At 36.5% G+C, this 9581-nt stretch overlaps 1 pseudogene; it reads left to right on the top strand.

The window, feature by feature from the left end:
- The first annotated feature begins 3507 nt into the window (after nt 1–3507).
- On the top strand, nt 3508–7691 carry LOC113226257 (annotated as a pseudogene).
- Nucleotides 7692–9581: the final 1890 nt, after the last annotated feature.

The raw sequence follows: 9581 nt of genomic DNA, 5'->3' as shown, positions 1-9581 counted from the left end.
AAAACAAATCAATGTTAGTTTAAAGTTTACACATGTGAGTCGCAGAAAAATACGCGTGGATTAAACTGTATGAAGAAAATATATATAAAAACTACTAACAATTCATGGGCTTCCTAAAATCCACCTTAATAATAGTTTTTGAAGAATGGAGAACAAAAACTGTTGAAGGCTTTTATTTGTTGAAGGCGTTTATACATGAACATTACATTACCTAAAATTATGCACCTTATATTAGGTATTATTTATATTAGGATTGTTCGTATTGAACAATTTCTTTCTGTGACTGGATATCATCATCATCGTCATATAGAAGTTATTGAATAGAAAATTTATAAAATATAGTTTTATACTGTTATTAAGTAGGTATTTCCACCAATTCCATGGAAACTTAGCCAAATTTCGCCACAACTAATTTCTTTTGTTTCCACAAACCCAACACTCTGTAATGTACAAGCATCGTTGAAAACAATGCCTGGATTCAATCTGTTCACTATTTCTAAAAGATCATTAAATGAAGTTTAAATGTCTGGGACACTTGGTCATCGCGACACAGTATGTCGACTTAGACCCTGTGACGGGAGCGCAGGGCGTTACCGATAAGAAGCAACATGTTGATTTGCAGGTTTGCAAAATGCACAACAAGTGTCAAAACGACCTTGTTTAGAGCTTATTGTCAAACTTTTACACCTGCCCTGTGGATCAACTGTACTAGGAAAGCTTGTAACGCGCTACGTGTTCTTTATAACAATGCGTTCAGGATGGGGCTGCCGCAGTACTCTGCCCTTCTAAGCCGAGAGGCGCTATCTGTGAGATACGCCTTTTTATTTCTTTTTATGCCATTCAATAGCTATAATAATTTCGCATCTAATGGAATAATAGAAATAGAGCTATCTAACTTAAAACATTTAAAAAACCACTAAGAAGTGCTTTTATAACTCAATTATTGATAACTTTCTTTATAATCAAAATAGCGGTATCTTACGAAATAAGTATAATAGTACAATTTATGGACTTATGGATAATTTAGGTATGTCAATAAATCTAATACCCAAAAATACGTTTAAATAAGGTTTAACATCTTCAAAAAGATTTCTTTTTGAAGGTGCGAAAATACAATTTACAACAAGTCGATTTTCTCAAAACTTACTCCGATTGAGATAGCACATTTCGGCTTATTAGGGCAGTACTGTAGTGTGTCATGGATATTTGCAGAGGCGCGCACGGATGACTTTCATGCCGTCATGTGCAAGCGAGTAACATCTCTGATGATACGTATGCGCGGCAGCGCTAATGGCCTTCTGAGCGTGGTGGCTGATACAAATAACAGCTCGGTATTCAGCCACTGGATACGGTCAAATGAGTCGGAGGCTAGGTATGAGAAATGAAAATAGTTTGAGACCATTTGGTTTATGTCCACACATTTAAGTGCTCACATTAAGAGCATAAAATTTAGAATCGGCCATGAAATATAATAATTATACAAATGCAACAAAATGACGGAATTACGTGAATATTCGGTATTTTGCTAACTTTCCATTCTTGTAGACGCGTAAGCGCCTGACATTTTACTACTACCGTACTGCAAGGTGGAACATGTTAAACACATTGCTCTCAATTTTCTATCAGGCGTAACAAAGCAGCGCAAAATCAATTGTCTTATATTCGGCTGTTGTTTAATTAAAAAAATTATTAATACATTATATTCCTAAATACATCTTTAGACTTACTTAGGAATATCTTATATATTTGATAGATAAATTATATTTGCTAGTAGGCACTGTAGAGACCTCAAATCGTTCTTGGGCATCTTATTGCAGTTAGCTGTAAATGCAAGTCTCGTTATTTTTATCCCAATTCAAATGATTGTTTTTGTTTTATCTATAATTCTTGATACACTTATTAAATATTTTTCTGAGTGAAATAATTTAAAATTCATACCAATAATTTAAGAAGTAAATTAACTATTGTATGTACAGCAGTGTTGGGCAAAATTTAATTGTTCTGGCAATTAAAGATTGACAATTAATTAATTGTCAATTGCGAAACAGCAATTAACGATTGATCAATTGTTAGTTGCGAGAACCACAAATAACAATTAATTAATTAGTCAATCGTGACCATGGGACCTGTAAAGGGCCCGAAACGTCGGTTTGTTTGAAAAAACAAATATACGCGATTTAAATCCGGAAAAATAGTTTCATTTCCTATGTGTAACAATCGCGAAAACCTAAGAACTCGATAATTAATTAATTGTTAATAGCGGTTCTCGCAACTAGCAATTGATCAATCGTTAATCGCGTATATCTACAATTAACAATTAATCAATTTTCAATATTATCAATGTTTTTGATTAACAATTAGCAATTAAAACTGACAATTATGATAAATTTATATGGGGGTGGATTAAGGGGTGGGTTAGGGGGTAGGTTAGAGGGTCGGTTAGGGGGCCGGTTGGAGGGGTCGGTTAGGGAGTCGATTAGTGGGTCGGTCTTTAAACAAAATGTAAGTTGATAAGAAGTAAAAAACTGCGAAATACTTTTTTAATATTTTGTAATAACAGCGTATAAAGTTATTAAGAGAAACAAAATAGCATAAGCATAAATATGTTCACAAATATTGTAATATTTAGTCTAACATATTGTAATAATAAGTAAGTAAGTAAATAAACATGTAATAGCATAAGATAAAATGTAATAGGTTAAAACCAATAGTGTTAAGGAAATATAATAAAAAGCAGTATACGTAAATGTAGAGTAAGATGAACAAAGTGTACAAATATAAAATGCAGCAGCGAAATTCTTCCCCAATCCCTTTCTGTAAATAAAAAAGTAAATTTTAGATAATTAGGTGAGAATTCCACCCGTAAAGTACGAAAGACACGAATGCTAGAAAGATATTGTATGAAGAACGAGAAGTACGAGAGGCATGAAAACTAGAACTGGTATGAAAGAGAAAATTAGGTGTAAATAGATTCCTTTTTCCCATATCGGAGGTATAAGAAATTGAAAAAAAAACCTAACCTAACCTAACCGATCCTCTAACCGACCCCATAACCGACCCCTAACCGACCCCATAACCGATCCTAACCGGCCCCCTAACCGACATCCTAACCGACCCCTTAACCGACCCCCTAACCGACCACCTAACCGAGCCCCTAACCGACCCCCCGACTGACCCCCAACCGACCCCCTAATCGACCCCCTAACCCACCCCCCAACACACCCCCTAACACACCCCTAACCCAGCCCCTATTCGGAACCCATATTCGTAATGACACTTTTATTTGGTAGTTTCGTCGGTTTTAATTGTTACTTTCAACAATTGAAATGAATTCTTAGAACAACTAAAAAAATCAATTGCATTTAAAATCAATACAATTAAAATCAATTGCAATTGAGGTCAATTGAATTGATTTTTTAATCTGATTGAATTTTAATTGATTAACGCCCAACACTGATGTACAGAAAGTAATTCCACGTTAACAAATTGTAACGACTGCCGTTTTAAAGATGTTTTTGTAATCCGAAACTTCAGAGTTATTCGAATTGGAAATAAGAACCGTAATCAAATCAGATAAAACTAAAACTCTCAATACATTTCGGCCAGTGACATCGCGAACGTCAACAATGGCTGTCGTGATTTACGCTCTGGCTGCCGCAGCATTCATCCTATTATGCATCTATATAGCATCGACATGGAAATATAATTATTGGAAGAAGAAAAAAGTGCCGCATCTTCCACCAGTCCCACTTTTTGGGAACTACAAAGAGTATATTCTCATGAAGGAAGTTCTAGGACTGGTAACTCAAAAGATGTCAACGTTTTCCGAACGAAGCTTATATCGGGACTTACTTTGGTACGGAGCCGGCGCTCGTGGTCCAGGACCTTGATTTAATCAAGCTCATCATGACTAAGGATTTTCCTTATTTCAGCGGAAGAGAAGTTTCGAAGTATAGTCGAAGTGAGACCGTGGGGCGCGCCTTATTCTTCTCGTACGGCGATGATTGGAAGTTGAGTCGTCAGAATATGTCACCACTGTTTAGTACCGCTAAGATGCGTGGTATGTTTCCGCTGATATATAACTGCACCCGAAACCTGGAAATCATGCTCGAGCGAGCCGTATCTGGGGCACGCGATGATGCGCTCAACGCGCAGGAGCTCATATCACGTTACACCATGGACTGTATCTGCTCTTGCGGCTTCGGCGTCGACACTAATGTCATGGAAAGTCTCGACAAAGAAAATCCCTTCTTCAACATCGGACAGCGAATTTTTGAAAATTCTTTAGTTCGCGGCTGGGCTTTGGCTGCCCGTAGTATTTGGCCATATATTTTCTACGGCTCCGGCTTCACAGTTTTCCCAAGGGCAATCACCGATTTCTTCACTAAAGTATTAAACAACGTTTTCGAGAGTCGTAATTACAAACCTACCTCAAGAAACGATCTTGTCGATATGGTGTTAAATTTTAAAAAAAGTGACCATACCACTAACGAAACTATGATGTCTGAGATAAATGAAACTAACGAAGTATCGTCAAAATATTATAACGAATTCTTGGTGGCACAATGTGTCGGGTTTTTTGCGGCGGGTTACGAGACCTCATCGACAACAACGAGTTTTACATTGTTGGAGCTGGCAAAAGACTTGCCTAGTCAGCAACGTGCTGCCGAAGAGGTAGATGAATATTTGCGACGACATGAAGGAAAATTGGGCTATGAATGCGTGAACGAATTGCCGTTCTTGAATGCGTGTATCGCAGAGTCTTTGCGCCTGTATCCTGTTTTAAGTCTTCTCACCAGAGAAGTGATGCAGGATTACAAATTGCCTGATGGCCTTGTGTTAGAGAAGGGCATGCGGGTGCACCTGCCCGTGTACCACTTGCACCGACATCCGGACCACTTCCCACTGCCTGAGGAGTTCCGGCCCGAGCGATTCCTGCCAGAGAACAAGCGTGCTGTCAAGCAATACTCTTACATGCCATTTGGGGAAGGACCTAGGATCTGTATAGGTAAATACAGCACAAACTTACATTCTATGCACGTTTTTTCTGTATGACGTCGTCTAAAATCTGGATAACGTGGTAGCCCATCTTAACAGCAGACTACAAACTGGAAGATAAACTATTGCGAATTAAATATGTGCAATTGCCAATACCACCATGTTTTCTGGTTTGAGTAAGATTTGGGACTTTTCTACTCGTAAAATATTCCCTATACGACAACATGTTTCTTTATTTTACATCAGTAATATTCTCCTCATTTATTCTTATCTCAATAACAATAATTATTGTCAATGTCAGCTAATAAATTAAACAAAATTTATTAGATTATTTATTACAATCGTCATTTTTGTCAATTTGTATTGTCCTATTTCACAAACATTTTAAAATCACCGACATTGCAATTATAGTTTATAATTTATTCTACCAATCCGCCATATCGGCTTTGTAAGGGGGAACAAATATTCCTGCTACATTACCTGGTTTTGTAGCAAGAATAATTTTCCTCTCCCAGTGTAACAGTGTAAGTGTAAGTGTGGTTATGTACGGATAACAAAGAGTCTTATCGCGTTCACGTCCAAAAATTGTTTACTCAAACTTTTAGTGAACCATATTTGTGTAGGTAATCGTTCTTTTTCTGTCTGTAAACAACGTATAATGGTGTGAGATAAACTCTAACGTTTATCATTGAGGGTCAGGGTAAATGCAAGTTGTTACAACGTCAATATAATGGTCATGATTCGTAAAATTGTCCCGTTTTTATCTCATTATTTAGTATTGCCATAATAAAACGTCACCAGCAATGAACACTTACGTTAACTCTTTAATCGATTTTGCGTTCGTAACGCCAAATTATTCAACTAATTTAAATTAAATTAAGAAAATAATACAAAAAGTAATAGGTAATTATATATTTTAAAATATATGACAAGTAACTTGTAGTAAGAAAATCATTAAAATATTATTTTTGAAAATTAAAAAGCTATTGCAACTGTCGCAATTACTAAGTCAGCGTAGTGTTAATTGCTGATGTCGAAAAATGTAATAATAATATTTTCCGGTACACCTCCTCGAACTATTGTTGAGACTATTTCAAATAGATCCAAATAAAAAGAGACTTATAAATAAAAAGGGAACACCGTGTAATGTCGAATATTACAAACTAATGTTGACAAAAAAATTAAGCTAAAGTTGTCTTGTGTTCTTTTGCTATTTAAGAAAGGCCAAGCGCACAAACTGTGGTCTTCGCTTGAACCACTATTATTATAACATATGTTATAATACACACGACATAAACCTAGTGTGTAAATAACGTTTTGATATCTCATATTTACTTGTACCAATACTTAATTCCAATCGACTTTTCGCTTTGATGAGAAAAATGCCAGTCTATATTTAAGAATTTTATATTTTCCAGGTATGCGAATAGCCATAATGCAGATGACAGCTGGGCTGGCGACCATTCTGCATAAGTACCGCGTGGAGTTACCCCACGGAGCTCTCAAAAAGATGATCTTTGATCCAACATCGTTTACTACTAATTTGAAGGGGAAAATCAAACTCAAATTCGTACCGCGTAATAAGTGAATTTGTACAAGGTCAACAGCTCGTCATGTTTTACACTTATAATCAATGATCGTGTATAAGATCATTGCTTATAATTATAACTTTAAAAAAAAACCTACCTCAAAACTTTGTGGAATAAACCTGTACATCTACTTGCTAAGTTTTATTGAAATCGATTTACGGAAAGTAGGTGAAATTCTTATGAAAACTAACGCGGTTATCACACATTATAGTATAAAAGTAACGGGACTTAAGAAGACCACTTTGTGAGCTCCGGTATACTGGTCATACATTCGTTTTGACAAAGCCAAGGTTTTAGCACGGGAGAAGTATTTTGTGCCCCGCTGTTGAAATAAGTAGCCGACCAAATTTTAATAGAAACGGAGGCTAGAGCTTTCCACCGACCTGGAAGCCGTGACTTCATGGCGCTCAATTTGCAGCTGCAGATGTTAGTAGTAACGACGTGGTGAGCTCCGTGTGCTGGACTGTTCCCGACAGCAGTAGCGAAGAAGAGTTCCAGGACGCGCTGACGCAACGTATCAGCCTCCGAGTTCCCCACTGCAGCGCGCAGTGCTAGACGTGACGCGGTCACGAACGTTGCACTCAACCCCTGATGACGATCATCGATTATGGTTGAAATTAATCGGACCGCTTCCGACTAAAACACTGCGCGAATCCCCGTTACTTTTATACTATAATGGGTGAAACTCAATAAACCGGATTCATTTCCTTTTGTTACCCTTAGAGGTGGAATATTTTATTCAATTTTGAATGGGACCACTACCTGAGGTACCATCACCCATTAGAATCATCGAAATCGGTTCCCAAATGTCGGACTATTCGCGTAACATACCTACACACAAAAAACAGTACAATTGAGTTCTTCCTTTTTTGAAGTCAGGTAAAAATATAACTCTATTCTTATTACGATGTTAAAGGTCCAACAACTGTCCAATTTGACTTATGATCGATTGTGTACATATGTTCACATGATGTGTTACTCTGCTATTTACAATTGAGGAAGATTTTGTTTGTGTAATGCCTTGTGTTCGCGCCTAGCTCATTTGAGCTTATTTGTATAGGTTATTTAGTCATTGCAACAACTAATTCACCAGGCGCTAACTTGCCTGCTTGTTTTTTTTTTGTATAACTACCGCACAAAATTTTTCATTCATTTTTCGGTCTTCGCTCTGTTCGGGTCCCTTAATATGCAAAAATTCAAAATTGTACTTAAGCCAGTAATTAAACCTGTGAAATACCTTAACGAGTTTATTTTAAGCTCCATATGTCCTCTACGAGACACCTTGTTAGCAATTAGCTTAATAGCAAAAAGCTGTTTTTCGTTTGTTTTACAGATAACACATATTTTTCATTGTTACACTTAGAAATTTAAAATAAACACGGTCAACACAAGAACTTCCAGACATATTTAGAGCCCCTTTACTTTTCAGTGTCAACTCATTAAACACTGCTGGACCACGGGTTTCCTCTAATGCATGGAATGAGCCCATAGTCCGAGGCATATTTTCCGATGATTATGAACATTAACGACGTGCGGTTTCATGCCGACCGATGACGTTTTCCATCACCTTTAACGAGGGGTATGACCACAAAATTTTTACAAATCGCACAATAAACATTTATTGCTCCATTAGCTACAGGAAAATATAACCCACATCCTCTCCAATTCTTGTAACTCTATATACAATATTAGTCGCTGGAGTTACGAAAATTGGAGAGGATGTGGGTTATATTTTTGTGTATCTAATGGAGCAAACGTTTTTGATGTAACTCCACTTATGCCATTCTTCCATGAGGGTTGCAAATGTACCTTTAATATATATAACTATAAATTTAATAATATAAATAACCGAAAAACATACAGTCGTAGGTTATTAGTAGACTACACGATCAACGTCTATCGACTCGCCATTGAAGAGCAATTAAAAAAAAAACGAAAAAAAAACATAAAATGTCGTGGCAGTTCAATAGCCAAGCCACTACTCTTAACTTATAGCAGAATATATATAACAGACGAACAAAATCCTGTCATTGTCACTCTATCAGATAGGTGGCGTTTCAAAATATTTCATTAGCAAAAATAGAATATAATAAATTATAATTAAAATATTTAAAGTTAAAAGGCACCAATGTTCCTATGACAATGTGAACAATGCTATATCTGGGTAATTTTCAGGTAAGTTCAAGTTTCACGATGATATATTCGAGTAATTAAATAATAAAAATTGTCACCAAAATTGAGTACTAAAACTTACCTGAAAATTACTGATCTAAAGTAGTAAATTGGTTTGCAGTTAATAACTACTAACTGCTCCTTAATGAAAAAAAAAACAAATTATATGAAATTTACATTACCCAATGTTAGACAGACCAGACAATACAGTACAGTACAGTACAGTACAGTACAGTACAGCACAGTACAGTACAGTACAGTACAGTACAGTACAATACAATACAATACAATACAATACAATATATGCTATAATATATAAATAACAAATATCAAGTACCTTAGTGAGAGCTGGAGTCTGTACTAGGTTGGATACCTGTGTTACAGATCACCAGGCTCACTCCCTCTTAGTGTAATAGAAAACGTGACATAAACTTAATATAAAAATACAAATAAATTACAAAATAAAGCATAGGCTTTCTAGTGCAAAAATGTGCGTGAGTGCGTGCGTGCGTACATGTGTGTGTGTGTGTGTGTGTGCGCGCGCGTGTGCGTGCGTGTGTGTGTGTGTGCGTGTGTGTGTGAGTGTGAGTGCGTGCGAGCGTGTGTGCGTGCGTGTGTGTGTGTGTGTGTGTGTGTGTGAATGCTACCTATTTCAGCAAAGTAAGTATGTTTTCAATCGACTCGTAGTCGAGAGTGGTCAGCCAATTAGTAATATTTTTTTTACATTCCGCTCTGCACAATGGGTGAATATTAAGGATTTTGTTCAATACAAATAATATAATTATACAAATATCCGTGCGTTCCAGCTTAAGAAGATGCGAC

The sequence above is a fragment of the Hyposmocoma kahamanoa genome, unplaced genomic scaffold (assembly GCF_003589595.1).
Source record: "Hyposmocoma kahamanoa isolate Upper Pololo Valley unplaced genomic scaffold, ASM358959v1 185, whole genome shotgun sequence".
NCBI classification, from domain to species: domain Eukaryota; kingdom Metazoa; phylum Arthropoda; class Insecta; order Lepidoptera; family Cosmopterigidae; genus Hyposmocoma; species Hyposmocoma kahamanoa.
The sequence above is the reverse complement of the archived record's forward strand: the minus strand, read 5'-3'. Positions and strand labels throughout refer to the sequence as shown.